Source organism: Aythya ferina (genome assembly GCF_964211825.1).
Source record: "Aythya ferina genome assembly, contig: HAP1_SCAFFOLD_81, whole genome shotgun sequence".
Classification (NCBI taxonomy): domain Eukaryota; kingdom Metazoa; phylum Chordata; class Aves; order Anseriformes; family Anatidae; genus Aythya; species Aythya ferina.
In genome coordinates this window covers 69047-90000 of record NW_028181431.1, presented here as the reverse complement: position 1 = coordinate 90000, position 20954 = coordinate 69047, and the positions used below count along the sequence as shown (strand labels likewise).

Genomic DNA, 20954 nt, shown 5'->3' with positions numbered 1-20954 from the left:
TGGGCCTTGAAAAGCAAGCCTTGTGGGGACGGAGCACCCACAAAGAACGGACTCACACAACAGGACTCCTTGCCAACACTGCCTCACAGACACCTGGGCCTTGAGCGGGTAGCTCACCTTGAGCGAACTCATTTCCTTCCCAGTAGCTGAAATGTGCCCTTTCGGGGGCATTTGGGGGCTACAGCGTGCTGCTGAGAGGGATGTTGGAGCTCCTGCAGGGCAGTGCTTCCACTAAGGCAAGGCCTTTTCTGCATCTTCTACTGCCCTGCAAGTGAGGATGCTTGGGGCACACAAGAAGCTGGCAGGGGACACAGCTACAGGGATTGCAGGGATTCCTAAAGTCATAGCCAAATACAAGAAAGACAGGAGGACGTGATGCTTCCGAGAGAAAGGAGCTCGCTTTGGGGTCCAAATCCATCCCTTTTTCAGGAAAGCAAGAGATGCTGTGCATTTCTCTCGTCCCCCTGAGACAGCCACTGGGTGACGATGGTGCCAAGTGTCTGGAAAGAGACCTTGCTTTCTCAGGCCCAGGTGTCCAGCTGCACACCAAGGCCGTCCCTGGCTTCCAGGCGCAGTTGCCAGGCCCAAGGCCGAGCTCCCCTGCGAACCCCCAGCCCAGCAGACCTTGCTCCTGGCATTGTGGAGCAGCCATTTCACGGCAGCCTTTTCTCCTGGCAGTCAGCTTAGCGCCGAAAGCTCTGTCACCGGGACACCCGAGAGCCGTGGCAGCTCAGCAGAGAGTCACTGTCAGCCTTGGAGCTCACAAAGGTGGGTGGCCGCAAGTGCCCTGAGCGTCCAGCTCGCAATGAGGACTGCTGTGGCACTCAAATTGTCACCTGTTTGCTGCGATGCTGGGATACCTGCTCCGGTAGCCTGGCATCAGAGGACAGGGAAGCCAAGCAGCTGGGATCCTTCTCTGAGGCAGGGGACACTGAGAGTGGAAATGGAAATGGGGCACAAGCCCTCCGCCTCTCAAAGGAACCCCTCAGATGTTTAGGTATAGTAAACTTATGTATATCTGTGTGACTCTAGACCACAACATGTTAGTGTTCTGGTTTGTCCACTGCTTTGTTGTGGGGGCTTTGAGTTGGCCTCTACTCTTTAGGTGAATGCTGACTTCATATCTATGGTGCACTTTATTCTTAAAATGGGAAGTTTCTACCAATTTCCTGTCCAAAGTTCCTCATAAGCCAACTGCAATCATCATTTCAGATGTATCTCCCAACTTACACATTTCCTAATTCTCCTTGATATTTACTCAAGAAATGCATTTTCACAGAGACATCATATTTTTCTCTCAACTGGCATCTGGCTGAGCAGAATGATGTCCTTTAATTCCCTTCCACACAATAGGCAACTTGTTCCTTCTGTCTTCTGAACACTTCCTCCTAAGTTCAATGTGAATACAAGCGGCAGAATTTTGCCTCATGTCTTATATGTGTGGCAGGGCTGCCCTGTCAGGTGTATTTATACTGGAGAAAAAAAAAAAAAAAAAAAAGAATAGCCATACATACCATATAACCACTTAACTTTTTCAGTTCTTCTGTTAACAGTGCATGAACATGGGGTTTTGTTGTTTTATTGTTTGTTTTAAACTCCTGACTGCCATATAGCAAACATGACAAAAAAAAAAACAAAAAAACACCCTTTGTTGAGAATCTCTAAGCATGGCTCTACTTTGTATTATCAAATGTCACTTCACCTGAACCATTTCAATCACAAGGGATATCCTTCTGTCAGGCTCGGTAGTACTTCCCAACTTTACGTCACCTGGAAATCTCAAAGCTCATATGTAATTTTTAGTCTTCGGCCACCATATCCGTACTGAACATACCTAAATTTGAAGTCATCTCTGCTCTGAATAGGAGGTTGGGTTTTCAGAGCTCCCTTCCAGCCTACATTTCTCCATGAGTCTTTGCCTCCTTAGCAGCTGCAGTTTCAGAACTGTCTCTGAGAATCACTACAGGTAACCTCTCCTTTGCCGGTAATTCCCTCTTCGAACAGTGTGAACAATTGCAAACTCCCTTGATTCACTTGCAGCCCCAAAGCCCAAATCCATAGATAAGGTATCAGAAGCTCACAGAAAGTGAAATAGATGTAGTTCATCCCCTGTGTAGGGGAACACTGGTCCTACAAAGGCAAGCTACTAAATTCTCTGGAAACAAATTAGCTTTAATAAATTATCTTGTAAATTCCACATTACCCGCTACTTCCCTAGTCTTATCTCTTCTTGCTACAAAACTTTGCCCAGCGTTGATGTCAAACTAACAGGCCTGCACTTGTCTGGATCACTCTTTACATTCACCTGGACAGAAGTATATTTGTTACTCTCCCATTCTGGGGACTATCCCTCTATCCCTGATTTGCACAGTTGTGATGTATTTTTCCTACTTGAGTTGTTGTTCTGTGTGCCAATGCTGTTAATAGGCTAGGTAGATATCAGCTTGTCATTTTTCACTTGAATCACTGTAGATTTTTATTTCACCTCAGATGATGTTGTGCCTAGTGCCCTACCCTCATTTGCAATGGGAATCCTGTCACTGCCCTTAATATCACATTGTTGTTGCTGTTAGATGCAGGAAATAAGATTTGCAGCATTTGAGACATCATTAACTTTTGATCTATTTTTGCCTCGAGTATGCAACTGTCCTAATTTGTTCTCTTTGTTCCCCCTGGGTTCTGTGGCTTAAGTATCATTTACTATTATTGTTTAATTTCCTATGTGAAGGAGGTTTTGGGTCATTCGTACTTTATTTTTGCAGTTTTTAACCTCTGAAATGTACCTTTTCTCATTGCTTTTTTCCCATCGGAATTTTGAATTTTAACTCTGCCTTCTCTGCACTTCAGTCCCAGAGATGCTTAGTCAGACTCAATGATTCATTTCCTTAGATTTCAAAGTTTGCATTTGTAAGCCTCAAAAATTTCATTCTAAGCCTGGTTTTGTTTTATGTTTTGTTTTATCAGTTTTATGGTATGATAAGCTTTTGCTTCCACTGAAGGGTAGAAGTCATTATGAATAGTGCCAACAAAACAGAAACATAACAATGAAAATGATATTTGAATTCAGAATAGGTATTTAAAAAGTTCACCTTCTCCAGCACAAATGGGGAAAGTAAAATCAATAAATAAATAAATAGAGCAGTCCTAAATCATCAAAACTGGCCAAAGAATTAGAAGAAGCACTATTTTTCCAAGGCTGCAATGTTTTCCATTCATCTCACTGGGCCAGCAGAGCACTAGAGAGCTGGATGCACTGAAGTCCTGGCTCATACCCTAAATGACCTGCAGGAAGATCTTCTTATCTCTGTCCCCCCGTTTCTCCTTTCAATCTCTGTTTTGTCTGTTTGTATCACTAGCTATCAAAGCGCTACTGAGATATGCACGTGCAGCACCCAGCACAACCTTGTTTCAGGCTCCAGTGGGACCTTTAGGCATTACCATCCTATAAACAAGTAACAGTGATAGTGAGCGTAATTACAGTCATCAAACTATTCCAGCTCCACTTCATTAGCCATGCCCTGAGCTAAATAACATTTTAATCAGTCTGATATGTCACCTGTGGCTTTCTTCACTGTCACTTGCAATCCAGCAAACTCCTTCCTTCATGTTTCTAGATTAGACAGAGGGTTCTTAACTGCAGACATCCACTTCCCTGTTCAGGAAGCAGTGAGACCTTTCATCTTCACCCAGAATTAAGATGATATCCAAGCATCATGAGACACAGCGCGTGTGTCTCCTAGGCCCATCCCATAAGAGCAGGACATTTACCTCACATGAGAAGAAGACTTAATGCAGAGGCAAAGCAAGATACTCGGTGTCAAAGCCATGTCTGGATGATCATTAAAGACAGATCAAAATTACCCAGTACAGGAGGAAAATCTATCATTTGAAGAAGATTATGGTCTCTGATTATTAGTTTCAAAATTAGTTTTTTTCTTTGGATTTCCTCTGAACTTAAACTTAGTTTGGAATGCCTTTGGTTTTGAATAGTTCTGAAATTGTATTACTTCTCCTAAGTAAGTTGATAGTCTGTTCTATTTACGTGAAATTCAAATAATATTGTGAAGGATCTGCCATCACTTTTACTGTGTGCCAGGCCGAGAGCCTTCCTGTACTTAAAGGCAACCTATAGGAAAGCTGGGGAGGGGGTCTTTATCAGGGCCTGGAGTGACAGGACATGGACTAATAGCTTTACACTGAAAAGTTAGATTTCTAATATATGTTAGGAAGAAATTCTTTACTGATAGTACTTCACATCCAGCCACTCCAGCCCCTGGCATGTTCCCTGCAGCCCCTCCAAGCCTGGCACAGGCCCTACAGCTGGCTCCAGGGACGACCCCGTTGCTGTCTCAGGCACCAATACACACAAGGGGAAGGAATGCATGCAGAATTCATCTCGTTTCGGAAGGGCAGAAAGTCCTCCCAAGAAGGGGAAGGAGCAAGAGGAAGGCGAGGCAGCCTACCCCAAGGTAGGGCCATCCCAGGGCACAGTCAGCTTAGCGCCGAAAGCTCTGTCACCGGGACACCCGAGAGCCGTGGCAGCTCAGCAGAGAGTCACTGTCAGCCTTGGAGCTCACAAAGGTGGGTGGCCGCAAGTGCCCTGAGCGTCCAGCTCGCAATGAGGACTGCTGTGGCACTCAAATTGTCACCTGTTTGCTGCGATGCTGGGATACCTGCTCCGGTAGCCTGGCATCAGAGGCCAGGGAAGCCAAGCAGCTGGGATCCTTCTCTGAGGCAGGGGACACTGAGAGTGGAAATGGAAATGGGGCACAAGCCCTCCGCCTCTCAAAGGAACCCCTCAGATGTTTAGGTATAGTAAACTTATGTATATCTGTGTGACTCTAGACCACAACATGTTAGTGTTCTGGTTTGTCCACTGCTTTGTTGTGGGGGCTTTGAGTTGGCCTCTACTCTTTAGGTGAATGCTGACTTCATATCTATGGTGCACTTTATTCTTAAAATGGGAAGTTTCTACCAATTTCCTGTCCAAAGTTCCTCATAAGCCAACTGCAATCATCATTTCAGATGTATCTCCCAACTTACACATTTCCTAATTCTCCTTGATATTTACTCAAGAAATGCATTTTCACAGAGACATCATATTTTTCTCTCAACTGGCATCTGGCTGAGCAGAATGATGTCCTTTAATTCCCTTCCACACAATAGGCAACTTGTTCCTTCTGTCTTCTGAACACTTCCTCCTAAGTTCAATGTGAATACAAGCGGCAGAATTTTGCCTCATGTCTTATATGTGTGGCAGGGCTGCCCTGTCAGGTGTATTTATACTGGAGAAAAAAAAAAAAGAATAGCCATACATACCATATAACCACTTAACTTTTTCAGTTCTTCTATTAACAGTGCATGAACATGGGGTTTTGTTGTTTTATTGTTTGTTTTAAACTCCTGACTGCCATATAGCAAACATGACAAAAAAAAAACAAAAAAACACCCTTTGTTGAGAATCTCTAAGCATGGCTCTACTTTGTATTATCAAATGTCACTTCACCTGAACCATTTCAATCACAAGGGATATCCTTCTGTCAGGCTCGGTAGTACTTCCCAACTTTACGTCACCTGGAAATCTCAAAGCTCATATGTAATTTTTAGTCTTCGGCCACCATATCCGTACTGAACATACCTAAATTTGAAGTCATCTCTGCTCTGAATAGGAGGTTGGGTTTTCAGAGCTCCCTTCCAGCCTACATTTCTCCATGAGTCTTTGCCTCCTTAGCAGCTGCAGTTTCAGAACTGTCTCTGAGAATCACTACAGGTAACCTCTCCTTTGCCGGTAATTCCCTCTTCGAACAGTGTGAACAATTGCAAACTCCCTTGATTCACTTGCAGCCCCAAAGCCCAAATCCATAGATAAGGTATCAGAAGCTCACAGAAAGTGAAATAGATGTAGTTCATCCCCTGTGTAGGGGAACACTGGTCCTACAAAGGCAAGCTACTAAATTCTCTGGAAACAAATTAGCTTTAATAAATTATCTTGTAAATTCCACATTACCCGCTACTTCCCTAGTCTTATCTCTTCTTGCTACAAAACTTTGCCCAGCGTTGATGTCAAACTAACAGGCCTGCACTTGTCTGGATCACTCTTTACATTCTCCTGGACAGAAGTATATTTGTTACTCTCCCATTCTGGGGACTATCCCTCTATCCCTGATTTGCACAGTTGTGATGTATTTTTCCTACTTGAGTTGTTGTTCTGTGTGCCAATGCTGTTAATAGGCTAGGTAGATATCAGCTTGTCATTTTTCACTTGAATCACTGTAGATTTTTATTTCACCTCAGATGATGTTGTGCCTAGTGCCCTACCCTCATTTGCAATGGGAATCCTGTCACTGCCCTTAATATCACATTGTTGTTGCTGTTAGATGCAGGAAATAAGATTTGCAGCATTTGAGACATCATTAACTTTTGATCTATTTTTGCCTCGAGTATGCAACTGTCCTAATTTGTTCTCTTTGTTCCCCCTGGGTTCTGTGGCTTAAGTATCATTTACTATTATTGTTTAATTTCCTATGTGAAGGAGGTTTTGGGTCATTCGTACTTTATTTTTGCAGTTTTTAACCTCTGAAATGTACCTTTTCTCATTGCTTTTTTCCCATCTGAATTTTGAATTTTAACTCTGCCTTCTCTGCACTTCAGTCCCAGAGATGCTTAGTCAGACTCAATGATTCATTTCCTTAGATTTCAAAGTTTGCATTTGTAAGCCTCAAAAATTTCATTCTAAGCCTGGTTTTGTTTTATGTTTTGTTTTATCAGTTTTATGGTATGATAAGCTTTTGCTTCCACTGAAGGGTAGAAGTCATTATGAATAGTGCCAACAAAACAGAAACATAACAATGAAAATGATATTTGAATTCAGAATAGGTATTTAAAAAGTTCACCTTCTCCAGCACAAATGGGGAAAGTAAAATCAATAAATAAATAAATAGAGCAGTCCTAAATCATCAAAACTGGCCAAAGAATTAGAAGAAGCACTATTTTTCCAAGGCTGCAATGTTTTCCATTCATCTCACTGGGCCAGCAGAGCACTAGAGAGCTGGATGCACTGAAGTCCTGGCTCATACCCTAAATGACCTGCAGGAAGATCTTCTTATCTCTGTCCCCCCGTTTCTCCTTTCAATCTCTGTTTTGTCTGTTTGTATCACTAGCTATCAAAGCGCTACTGAGATATGCACGTGCAGCACCCAGCACAACCTTGTTTCAGGCTCCAGTGGGACCTTTAGGCATTACCATCCTATAAACAAGTAACAGTGATAGTGAGCGTAATTACAGTCATCAAACTATTCCAGCTCCACTTCATTAGCCATGCCCTGAGCTAAATAACATTTTAATCAGTCTGATATGTCACCTGTGGCTTTCTTCACTGTCACTTGCAATCCAGCAAACTCCTTCCTTCATGTTTCTAGATTAGACAGAGGGTTCTTAACTGCAGACATCCACTTCCCTGTTCAGGAAGCAGTGAGACCTTTCATCTTCACCCAGAATTAAGATGATATCCAAGCATCATGAGACACAGCGCGTGTGTCTCCTAGGCCCATCCCATAAGAGCAGGACATTTACCTCACATGAGAAGAAGACTTAATGCAGAGGCAAAGCAAGATACTCGGTGTCAAAGCCATGTCTGGATGATCATTAAAGACAGATCAAAATTACCCAGTACAGGAGGAAAATCTATCATTTGAAGAAGATTATGGTCTCTGATTATTAGTTTCAAAATTAGTTTTTTTCTTTGGATTTCCTCTGAACTTAAACTTAGTTTGGAATGCCTTTGGTTTTGAATAGTTCTGAAATTGTATTACTTCTCCTAAGTAAGTTGATAGTCTGTTCTATTTACGTGAAATTCAAATAATATTGTGAAGGATCTGCCATCACTTTTACTGTGTGCCAGGCCGAGAGCCTTCCTGTACTTAAAGGCAACCTATAGGAAAGCTGGGGAGGGGGTCTTTATCAGGGCCTGGAGTGACAGGACATGGACTAATAGCTTTACACTGAAAAGTTAGATTTCTAATATATGTTAGGAAGAAATTCTTTACTGATAGTACTTCACATCCAGCCACTCCAGCCCCTGGCATGTTCCCTGCAGCCCCTCCAAGCCTGGCACAGGCCCTACAGCTGGCTCCAGGGACGACCCCGTTGCTGTCTCAGGCACCAATACACACAAGGGGAAGGAATGCATGCAGAATTCATCTCGTTTCGGAAGGGCAGAAAGTCCTCCCAAGAAGAGGAAGGAGCAAGAGGAAGGCGAGGCAGCCTACCCCAAGGTAGGGCCATCCCAGGGCACAGGAGGCTGTTGGAAAGGAGAGCAGAGAGAAAAGCATCAGGAAGCAGGTGATCCCCATCCCTGGGCGAGCTGCGAGCCATGGGACAAGATTGCAGCTGTCCTCCAGGCGAGCACATTGTCAGCTGGCTGCTGCGCTGCTGGGATAGCAGCTGCGGGAGCCTGGCAGCAGAGGGCAGGGAAGCCAAGCAGCTGGGATCCTTCTCTGGGGAAGGGGGCACTGAGAAAGCGCTTGCAAACAGGGCACAAGCCCTCAGCCTCTGGAGGCGGCGCCTGTCAGGCGTGAAGGAAAGGGATCCCTTCTGGGAAGATGCTGTGGGCTTGCTGAGGCTCGAAGAACAGACGGTGCTGGCTGCTACCAGCGTGCTGCAGCAGCGGCAAGACAGAGCCGTGGTGGTTTTCCTCAGCTGGGCAGCTGAGCTCCAGCACAAGCGCTCTCTCCCTGCCCCTCCTCCAACGCCAAGGGGAGAAAAGAGGCTGGCAAGGGCTCAAGGGCTGCCAGAAGGACAGGGAGATCACTCCACAAGGAGCGTCACGGGCAAAGCAGGCTCAGCACAGCCTGTTCCAGTCCAGCCCGGGGCCTGCTCCTGCGGGGGCTCTCCACAGGCCGCGGCCTCCTCCAGGCCACAGCCACCTGCTCCACCGGGGGCTCCTCCACCCGCAGGGGGGCTGCAGCGTGGAGATCTGCTCCACGGGGGACCCATGGGCTGCAGGGGGACAGCCTGCTCCACCAGGGGCACAGCCTGCTCCACCAGGGGCCTCTCCCTGCACAGGCCGCAGGGGAGCTGCTGCTGTGAGCCTGGAGCACCTCCTGCCTCCTGCTGCACGGACCCTGGGGGCTGCACAGAGCTTTCTCACTCCTCCCTGAGCCAGACGCTGCTGGGCAGCAGCTTTTGTTCCCTTTCTTAGATGCAAGATCTTCTTAAATTCAGTCCAGCCAAGTAGGAAAAGTAAATGTGGACAGCTGTATCTTGGCAAAGAAGATAGTAGGGAGCAAGGAGGTTCAGCAGTCAAGATGGAAGGTGATGCCATGAGGCTTACAGGCTAGTAATGTTCTAGTGAAACCCAGCCTTCCTAAAGAAACCTGCCTGACTACTTGATGTGAGTAACAGACTCTGTTCAGCTCTTTCCTAACATAGAAACGGTGCTGACTGCTTCTTCAGAGTAACAGAAGTTCGTGATACTACTGAAATAGTTGTGGTTCAGATGTAGATCTGATTTCTCCTAAGCACACTGAATTCACAACTGTTGATCCTCCAGAGGAGGCTTTGCAATTGAACACCTGGAGAATAGGTAAATTTCCCGCTGTTGTTCTCCTCTCCTCTTGTTTTGTTTTGTTTTGTTTTGTTCCTAGTAGCATAGGCTTAAGACTCTGAAGAAACAGGCTGCTTTTTTTCATTTCCAGCACTGGCTGTTCCTCCTGAGCCCCGCCTTCTATTTTTGCAGTCATAGGATATGTGAATGTAAATTCGTGGAGAGAGGTAGAAAACTCTTTCAACTGGTGTTTTTTCGGCTATGTGGGGAGAAGAAATAGAGTGGCTTTGAATATTCTGGCTCTTATTCAGAGCAGCATGTGGAGGGAGACAGATGTGTTTGCTTTTTTAGTGCAATGGCTTCAGAAGCAAGAGGGGAAAAAGCACTTTCTCTGGGAGCTGAAGAAGGTGTCCTAATCACCGGAGAGGTTTCTAAATGGCATATCTTTGCGAGCGTTCCTGTAGTCCGGAGGTTTTTGTTTGTTTGTTTGCCTTTGGAAGGTTTTACTCTTAATATTCACGTCCTTCAGCAGAAGTCAGAAATGTGATTTTATTTTGTGCAGTGTCGTGGACCTTCCGAAATCTCCTGGGAACGATGAATACCTCGCCCAGTACCAATGTGATGACGGTGGAGACAAGGAGAAAGCAAGAAGATCAAAAGAACGTGACCTCATTTCAAAAGAAAGCGTTTTGTATGGCAAAGAGTCTTGTGAGCCTGGTGAGAAATTGCGGCATACTTCCTCTCTCAAGTCTGACACTGAATGTAGCTCTAAAAACCTTTCCTCCTCAGCTGTTACAGAGAGATGCCAAGATACAAAGGACAAGACTAAAACCACTGAGAAAGAGCATTACCAAAGCAAGAGGGAACATGCTCCTAGTGAAGAGAAGGAGAGTCAAAAAGCAGGTCCTTCCAGCAAGAGAAGGATAAAGTTGAATACAAAGAATACAAACTTGAGCTCCTGATTGGCTTCATGCTGAACTCTGTGCTGTTCTTGTCCTAATCTTGGTCTCTCCATAGATAATATGGTTTAAATCCAAATAGAATCGTGCGATGAGGAAGATCTCACTGCAACAAATTCAACATCTAAAATCAAAGTTGACATTTTCCGTGATTTTCTTCCTGAGCAGAAGTGTGCGGTACTCCTTTTATATTAACGTAGAGATTATTTCAAACAGTCTTGAAGTGCTTGATGACTTAACAGTCTGCAGATTTATTATCAAATCAAAAAAACCCCGACTTGGTAGACTATTTTTTTCCCAGTTTTGAATGACCACTAGGAAGAAGGTTATTCCGGCATCAAGAAAGTCATGTGGAATGTAACAAAATTTACTGAACCAGTAAGTAAAACTTATATTTTTCTATTTGTTCCATTGTTTCAACTCTTCTGACCCTTCTGGACGGCATAGATAACAGAGGGGAGATCGTGGTAATCGGAGCTACTAACAGACTGGATTCTATAGATCCTGCTTTACGAAGACCAGGACGCTTTGGCAGACACTTCCTCTTCAACTTGCCAAATTAAGAGGTGAGAACTTAAATTCAACGTTAGTGCTACCATGGCAAAGTCCAACTTTATAGGAAAAAAAAAAAAATTGACAACTTGAACAAAAGAGTGATACGTGGAGACACTGCGTTGTTCCATGGAGGGCAAATCTGGTACTGGATATATATGGTCAGGATGATACCACCAAGTAGTTAGTTCTATAATCAAACCTTTCATTCCCAAAGTTGTACCTGTTTGCTTAATTATTTAGTCCACTTGGGTGTTTTCATCATGAAGTTGTGTTTTTGGTCTCAATCCTTCACTTATGAATGAATAGGGGACGTGTTTGCATTTGATTGTGCCCCTGCTCGGTGGTAGTAGTTTGAGTCATAATTCTTTTCTTCTTTATAGTAATTGTAGCAATTGGAAGCATTGTGCCAGAAGTGCTTTCTGTGAATTTACTGACTGGAAAGCAAATGTGATGAAGTAATGAGACTGTCCCAATGAAAGCTTGCTAAGTTTTAGAGAAGTTTTTTGGACAGCAAAGAAATGTTTCTGGATAAATTTTTCATTACAGTATTTTCCTCTGGGTCCTTAGGTCTCGTAGTTTGGAAACTTGTTATTGAAGCTATAAATGCCTTTTCTTTCACTGTAGGTTCCTAGAAAAAGTTCAGTATAACAAATAAGAAATATTCAATTTCCTGGTTGACAATGCAGAGTGTATATTAAATAACTGTAAAATACTTGAAAGTTGAGCAAGTAAGAAAAGTGTATTAGTAGATGAGGGGTTTTGAGGGAGGACTGTTTTGTTTTTTGTTGTTTGTTTGTTTGCCTTTTGGTTTGTTTGTTTCTTGTTGGTATTTTTAAGGAAAACTTGGGACAAGCTAAAATGCAATGATTTTGCTTCCAGGCTAGAAAAGAAATTGTCAAGATTCATACTCGTGACTGGACCCCTCAGCCACCGGACATGTTGCTTGATGAACTAGCTGAGAAATGCATTGGTAAGACTGAAACAGAAACGGATTCTTGCTTGTGACCAAGTTGTAAAGAACCTTAGCTTGTACCAGGCAGTACCCATGCTCTTGTGCCTTGTTGCACAACTAGTCAACGAGGCAGCTGGCACGCCTTCATAGCAATCTGTGTGAGATCCTTTCATCTATTTACTCTTTGTTGTCGTTCCTCTTGTTGTCTGAGAACATTAAGTGGTTCTGGGGCATCTTCCTCAAGAGTATAGTTTTTGATGAGGAGTCTGCTTCAGCTGCATAAGTGCAGGATATCAGGCAGTGAGCAACATGAAACATCCTTGCAGAGCGGTAGCACTTTGAATTCCCTGTTATGCTGTTTGGTTTTGGCATTACAAATTCTTTAAATGTTGCATGTTGTAAACCTGGGCCTTGACTGATGTAACGTTTGATTTTTGTTTGTTAGGAGACTGTGGTGCAGATATCAAATCCCTCTGTACTGAAGCTGCGCTGTGCTCTCTACGCCAATGCTATCCTCAGATTTATGCAAGTAGGGAGAAGTTGCTACTAGACGTTAATTCTATTAAAATAAAAGCAAAGGACTTTTTCATGGCTATGAAGAAGGTTGTTCCAGCTTCAAACCGGATCAAGGCTTCACCCGTACAAGCACTATCACCCATTTTCAAGCCACTTTTTCAAAGATCAGTAGAGAATATTTTACAAGTTGTGCAGAAGATCTTCCCGCATGCACAGATTGCACTAAAGGAGGACCGACAGCAAGGTATAACCACAGCATCCACTTCTTTATAATTCTGCTAAAGCAAAAACTTGTGGTTTGTGCAATCAACTTATAGCTTTCAGACATAATGGTGGTAGAATTTTATTATTTGCATGTGCATGTCTTTTTTTTGGGCAAGTCTGGAATACAACACATAGGTTTTATTGTGGATTCGAAACTGAAATGCCAAATGGAAGCTCTGAATGACTCAATACACAGTAAAGGACGATGCGTTCTCTACTGAAGCATCCTGCTTCTGACGGCAGCTAAGATAATTAGCATTTGTAGAGGTTGACTTGAGGTTTGAAGTATAAGGCACCTATTTTTCTTTAAAAAATCAAAACTCAGATCTTTGGAGGGGAAGCATTTCTAGGTCAATGTTTCTAATTCCTTTCTGAAGAATGTCAGGACCAGGATACAAGTATAACTGGTCTAAGCTAAATATTGTTTTAGCTATCATCCTTTTTAACCAGTCTCCTAATTTAAACGTTTGTGGATCGTACTATACACGTGCACATGAGATCAATTAGCATTGATATTTACTAGATGAATGGAATTCTGTGGCCATCACATCCTTTATCCCCATGCTTTCATTGTGGGAACCTCCTCCAGAAAGAAATGGTCTTGTTTGTTTGTTTGTTTGTTTTTTTAGCTATTTAGCAACTGCAGAAATTGTTCGTAATCTCCTTTATTCTAAGGGGGAGAAAAAAATCACCAAGAGTAGCGTACCTTATACATACACATCAGTGGTACTTAGTAGAGCTTTGTAGGGCCTTGTGCCATCTCCTTAGATCTGTGGTGGGCTGAACTCTAGGAAATAGCTTTCAGTGTGTGCTCTCAAATGAAGAAAGGGTTTTGGCACTGATTTAGAAGCTGTATTAATGGAAGAGAAAGAGACAAAGGCTATTCAGGAAAGTTAACAAACCTCTTTTGCCTTTCAGAGCATTTCAATCCTATTTTACAAGATGATAAGTTTGACAGTGATGACGATGCATCCTTGGTTTCTGGAGATGAATTAAAAGATGGAATGCCTAACGGACCAGAGAAAAAATGCCTCTGTTTCAACAGGTAAAGAAAGATAGATCCCTGTTATGTTTAAATTCTCAGGTCTGCTGAGTCTTTGTAAACAGTTCCAGCTGTTAAAAGTGCGAGGGGTGGTAGACGAAGGGGCAACATCAAGTTTGTGTGTTGAAGGGGTGCTTGGTATTCACAAGAAGAAAGGGTGGAGGGACTAAAGTTGTAATGAAGTTGCTCTGAATGACCAAATTGAAAAGCCCAGGCTTCTCTTCGTAAGCCAAAGTGATCCGTAGACTACCAGAACACGTTGACTTAATCCATGGCATTCTTTGAAAGACTCAAGACCACATAAATGTGCAGTCTGTCCTTTTAGCTAAAAATAGCCCAACTTTATGGGTTTGTGTTGCCACCTTTTGCCCTTCTGTTTTCCAGGATTGTTAAACCAGTAGTGAATTATGTAGCAGAAAGAAAACTGAGAAATGGCTTGTTAAAACACCTTGAGAAAAATGTGAATGGTGTCTTTATTTGTTAAGCCACCAAGTTGTGTTAATCTTGTGCTATTTTAGTATGGAAGTCATGCAAGCCCACAGTTGGAAAGTTAGATCATGTTGTCACAGCTGGATCAGTTATTTTTCTCAGTTTCTATTGCTGTGCTGTCCAGAAGATTTTCTGTCCTCTAGAGCAAGGCTAAGTCTCTAGCATCTTTGATTTAAGCCAGCAGAGGTACAGCCTGATTGTAGTGGGGAAACAAATGGTCCTCACCAATTTATTTTTAAATAAAAATAAATTTAAAATAAAGTATATAATAAATATATAATAAATAATAAATTTATAATAAAGTAAAGCAAGATTGCAGGGATATTAATTTGCAGTCTTGGTTTAGTAAAGAATAGGAAACACAAGGGAAGAAGGTGAAACAATTGGAATGAGTGAATAACTTAACTGGAAATCTTACATGTATTTAATGTACCGCTGCCATTTGGATTATTTGGGGAGGGAAAAGAAAGTCTATAGGAAAATTACTTGGAACATCTGTGTGTCTATTCAGCACCTCATTTATAAGCTTGTTTTCTTAACTCTTGTTCTAGGAGTGCTTTCTGCGAACCAACATCATGCCAGCCCCGTCTGCTAATAGTAGGAAAAGAAGGGTACGGCCAGGTTTCTTACGTGGCACCCGTGGTGTTGCACGCTTTGGAGAAGTTTCCCATTCACACCCTGGACCTTTCTGTTCTGCTTACAAACGTTGCATCGCCAGAAGAAATCTGCGGACAGGTACCTTTTTTTCTTTTTCTTCTCATCGGATTCACTGACTGTATGTAAAGGATCAATCGAGTTGCAAGTAAGGTGAGCAAAATTCATTGGTAATGGAGGTGGCCTTGTTTTAATGTGCTGGGATGTTTGCTTCTGTCTGAAAATCCCCTTTTCTTTTAGACAGCACCACAAACAATCTGGATGTTGTACATGTCCACATTTTCCATACCCAATTTTACAGTGAGGCTGTTGCTAGCAGCTCAGGAAGCTGGGCGGTGTTGCTAATAAACATCTCTTTGTGGAAAGAAATGCTGCTCATGTCACTGGGATCCAGAAAGTAGTTCTCATTGCCTCCTAAGACTGTGTGCTCCCGGTAGATGGCTCTGTATCAGACTGCATGTCGGCTACTTTTTGTAGGCTTCTTCTAAATTATATTAGTAAGGCAACCAAGGTTTGGGGCTTCTGTTTATTTTGTTTTCGCACGGACATACACAACTTGTGCTGTTGCAGTATGTGCACTAAAAGCATTAACATTCAGAAAACACTTCATTTGCACGGTGATGTGGTTTTAACTAGAAAAAATGAACAGATTTGGTGCTTTTACTTTTAGGCAGGAAATCCATTTTCTTGTTTGGCATCACTACCTTAAAATACTTTTACCTTTAGTGGAAACGTTTGAGAGCCATACAAGTAAGGACAGACATGTTACACGACTGAATACTGATGTGTCCCTTAAGCGGGACATTTCCTTTCTTTGTTATGTGATGATTGTGGCTGTGGCCATATAGCTACGGTGTCTAGCCACTGCCTGAATATATCCTTCCCATCTTCTGACTAGAGTTCTCCGAATACTGATAATCTGAAAGGGTGCACAGAGAAATTCCTTATGTGAAAGGATGCTTGCCACTCTGTTCACATAGTTTCATTTCATGGGGCAGTCAGATGGCTATGTAGCTATGTATTAAGAGGTTCTTGTACGTGTTTTAGTTTTCTTACGCAAGCTTTCCTTTTCACTAGCTGATCCGAAATGCTCAGAAGACAACACCAAGCACAATTTATGTCCCAGATATCCATTTATGGTGGGACAACGCTGGACCTGCCTTGAAACTTACTTTTCTAACTCTACTACGTAACATTCCAGCATTTTCGCCAGTTTTGCTGCTTGCTCCGTCTGATGTACGTCACTAGATCTCCCAGAAGAGGTATTTGTCAATACCTTCCTTACTATTTCTTCAGTGTCTTGTAATTTATGAATGCTTTCAGCATCAAAATGCTGTGCTTTCTTAAATGCATGCTGTTATTACTCAGGCACCCTAACAAATCACTTAAAATTTGCTTAGAGAAAAAAATACTGTGAAAGCATCTGCTTAAGTTTTTTTCTGAGTCAAGCAAGTGACTTTCACCCCCTTCTCACACATGCAAATAATAAATTAATACAATAATTCTGGTGGCTACAAAGTGGTTCAGTCAAGAATATGCAGTGCTTGAAATGACAAGAGGATGTTTTTACTGAAGAGATTTCTTCTGACAGTCTGCCATTCCATGCTATGTTGGGTAAACTGCTAATAATGCAATTTAGTAGAGAATTGAAACACTTTGATTAAAAAAAAATAAGTAAATCAGTTTCTTTCTTCATATAGGCCAAAGCTTTCCAAGCTGGAAAGCTGAGTTCCAATTTCTGCTAAAGTAACTTTGGAATCGAATTCTAGTTGTATTCCTAAATAAACTGTAGTAAAAGTAGGTGCAGAACTTCATTGACTTCTGAGAGTTTACATTAAGGGAAGGTGCCCAAAACAGGACCACGCTGTTGTCATTCTGATGATTTGGTCTCAGTCACTGGGGGAAGAGAACGGGTCTTACCTAGACGTGTTTATTATCAACTGCTTTGAAAGTGCTTGAGTTCCCACAGAAGTTTTTGTACAGGCTGTAAATTCCTTCTAAAATAAGTAGTGAAATTCCTCACCTACCTTTTATTACTAGAACTTGAAAATGGAGGAAGACGTAGAGGTACTAGCTACTTCAGACACCTTTTGGGAGAGAAATAAAAACTCAGCAAAAAGCCCTCACTTGTCTGCTGAAGCCTTTCTCTTCCCTCTATAGCCGTAAAGGTTCTAAGTAAAGGCTGCAGCAAGGCAAGTAAATACAAAGGAGGCGCTGTTGGATGTGGTGAAAGCCATTACTTTACCAGTGTAGCGTACAATCCCTTCAGCGAGCTTTAATTCTACAGGTGATTCTTAAAGGTGATATTTGAATTTGCCGTGCCAGCCTCTGAAAATGTAGCGTTTTAAGGCCAGGATGATAACTTTTCTCAGTTTGTGTTCTTCAGGTTATTCTTAATTTGAAAAGGTACTCGTCTTTTTGGAATAGAAGATGAGTTTTTTGTGGCTTTAAATCTGAAATGTCTTTCCTCCTTCTGCTTTAGATGCAAAAATTATTTAATAAGGAATTTGGAGAAGTGTGCAATATTGAGTTGCCTGGTAGGGCAGAGAGAGCAGCCTTTTTTTGAGGACCTAATTCTAAATGAAGTGGCTAAGCCTCCCGTAAAGAAAAGAGGTGAGGAGGATATGAGAAGTACATCTAAAACTTTCCTATCGACGTTACTAGCTCTTAGGGCTTTGCTTTGGTGGTCATTTTCTGTCAGTAATTTGTCATATGCTTGTATTTGAGTACTGTAAATTGGCTAATTTTTCCTGATGAATTGAAGTTGATTGGACATTGGAAGTTGTGCCTGTAGCACCACCAGCTGAGCCTCAGAAGCCACAAGAGTGATCCCCACAAAAGTAGGGATGCTGGAGGAGGAAGAGGAGGATACCTTGCGTGACCTTAGAATTTTCTTGAGGGACGTTACTGGCAGACTTGCCACTGACAGACGTTTCAGGGAATTTGCAAAGCCCGTTGACCCACAGAAGGTAAAGTAGTGCTGATCCGTGTGTGTCTGTAACTTCTCAGTGTTCGTACTTCTCAGCGTTTTGGGGAAGGTTCAACTTTGTTTTTAGGGCTGCACTGTAAGGATTTTGCAAGAAGCAGAGGCAGTGCTTTTACTTCTGCTGACTCTCAAATGTGTCTTATGGGATTATTCGCTGAAAGCCCTGGTTTCATTCTAAAAAGCCAGTCCAAATGCCAACACAGTTTGCTCGTGAAAAAGCTTTGATATGTAGGCGTGTCACAGCACTGAAAAGCACAGAGATCTTTCCTTATAATGACAAACAGTATTTACAGGACTACTTGAGTGAAGTCTGAAGCCCTTTCTTGGACTGTCAGTTCCTGTGGGAACAGGAATAGGAGCAGCAGTTTGTAAAACTAAGTTTTGAGATCCTGTTCTCTGTTTCATCTGGAACTCCTCAATAGGAATCAACCATAAGGACATCGAGGTGCTTGAGCGGGTGCAGAGAAGGGCGACGAAGCTGGTGAGGGGCCTGGAGAACAAGTCCTACGAGGAGCGGCTGAGGGAGCTGGGCTTGTTCAGCCTGGAGAAGAGGAGGCTCAGGGGTGACCTTATTGCTCTTTACAGATACCTTAAAGGAGGCTGTAGAGAGGTGGGGGTTGGCCTGTTCTCCCACGTGCCTGGTGACAGGACGAGGGGGAATGGGCTTAAGTTGAGCCAGGGGAGTTTTAGGCTAGATGTTAGGAAGAACTTCTTTACAGAAAGGGTTGTGAGGCATTGGAACAGGCTGCCCAGGGAAGTGGTGGAGTCACCATCCCTGGAAGTCTTCAAAAGACGCTTAGATGTAGAGCTTAGGGATATGGTTTAGTGGAGGGCTGTTAGCGTTAGGTTGGAGGTTGGACTCGATGACCTTGAGGTCTCTTCCAACCTAGAAAATTCTGTGATTCTGTGTGATTCTGTGATTCTGTGTTTTCTTTTTCCTCCAATTGGCTGCTTAGATGCCTTTTTCTCCTTAATTTATGAGATAAGCCTAAACTAGGGGCGTATATTTCAAAGACAGATGTAACTTGAATATACCTGCGGATCAGCAAAGTCCTCTTGATGTGGGCCTCCACTGGCTTTTCTTCCCCTTTTCTCCTAGGTTCTTGAGCTGTGAAAAATCTAGACAGATACATATGTCCTCATCTGAACTGGTCATTAGGCTCCTCTTCTGGTCTGAGGGAAGAAATGAGCACCTCAGGGCCCAGTTATCTCATTCTAAAGTAGATGCCTGCAATAGGTACTTCACAGGTGCAATTCATGCACCTTTTCCTCAATGTCGACAACAAAGAGAATGCCGGATGGCTTGCTCAGCTTTCACTGTTGTGATTTTCTGAAGCAAAGTGAAATGAATCTCCCACCCTCAGTGTTTCTTCTCTACCATGCATGTGCTTCTGACGTCCCTACTTCTTGTTGTCCTCTCGTGGCCGCTCTAATGAAAAAATGAAAAAGCCCTTCCATTTTTGAGAAGCAAACTGGTTAATGTCAGCATCTTCTGATGCATCGCAAATGTTCAGAGTTTTTAGGAAGTCGTTTATTTAAAGTCTTCAGAATAATTTTGGTAGACAGTGTGCAAGGTTAAGAAAACCTCTGAATGCTTGTATTTGATCTGCAGGTACCTGACTATGCCACAAGGATTAAAGAGCCGATGGATCTTTCAACAGTTCTGACTCAAATTGACTCGCGCCAGTACCTCGCTGCCGGAGACTAGCTGAAGGACATCGATCTAATCTGTAACAATGCCTTAGAGTACTACCCGGATCAAAGATCTACAGGTGAGGATGTGCTTTTTAGCCCTAGTTTAAAAAATCTGTCAAACATATAGATGGATAAATGCTGTGTGCGGACAATAGACTTCGGATGGATTAGCTGATTTTGGACGTCCAGACTGTAAATATTTTATCATTTTGCTACTTGGGCATGGAATTGTGATATAAGTGTTCCCAAGGAACTAGTGCTTTTGTTTTAATTAACTTCGATGTTGTTATGCTGAAAATATTCACTGAGAGAACCTTTCGGAACCAACCTATGAAGAAAGCAATTTTCTTCTGTGATCAAAACAGTTTCATTGGTTGGTAGACAACATTCAGTTAAAGTGTGTAAAATTTCAGATCGTCACAGCGCCTATGTTTTGCAAGACACTGCATATTCAATGGTGAGGAACGAACTGGATACAGAGTTTAGACGACTTTGTGAACAAATTAAAGAATCTCGTGAGAAAAGAGGTACGTGCTTTAACGCTAAGGATTTGAAGACTTGTCTCTGCATTTGTAACTGAAAATGCATGACGAAGATCTTTGGTATCTATTCTTTCTTGCAAGGTCGCACCTCTGCAGCGTGTGCTCCATGCGACAACTCCAAGTCACCACAGCAGAACCCTGCTACTGAAGATGAGAAACCAGATGAAGAGAGTAATGAAAATGAGGAGATGCCAGCGGCACCTGTAGATGCCAGTACACCCATTTCTAATGGCAAGTTGCATTTTATTCAGCTGCTCTTGTCATTCATACCTTCTCTGTTCTTGAGGCGCAACAGGTGTCTCTGATGCCTGGCTCTTTATGGCAGAGGTAGTTTGTTTTCAAATTGACTTCCAAATGGGAGAGAGAAATCCAGAGGTCATTCATTCAATATAGCGATGAATTAAAGTTCAAAGAAAGTTGGTTCATTTGATGTACTCTTACTGGAACTTCATTTTGTAAACAGAACGACCCCCCACTCAAGGATATGACAGCTTCCCTCCCGTACTAAAAATGATAGTACTCACCCTTGTAGGAGCAGCAATGTGAAGAAGGTCAAGGGCAGTAAGAAGGGTTCGAAGCTTTGATATAACAAGCCTTTCACTTTTTTTGACAGAGCTCCTAATAAGCATCTTTAGCAAGGTCTGGAGATGGGAGAAAAACTCAAACTAGATTTTAATTCTAGGATGTAGAATGTCAAGCTTGACTGTTCCTCTGAACAGTCAATTGAATTTAAATTTTTTTAATTTAAATTAATTA

At 42.6% G+C, this 20954-nt stretch overlaps 2 long non-coding RNA genes across 2 annotated transcripts in view; both read left to right on the top strand.

The window, feature by feature from the left end:
- LOC311428470 overlaps nt 1-20954 on the top strand; it is a 90091-nt gene that overhangs the window by 42087 nt on the left and 27050 nt on the right. The gene's annotated exons all lie outside the window — the stretch shown is intronic.
- LOC311428469 lies at nt 17896-20083 on the top strand. Its single transcript, XR_014687736.1, has 3 exons — nt 17896-17944; nt 19574-19733; nt 20070-20083. It is a non-coding gene; the product is annotated as an uncharacterized lncRNA (long non-coding RNA).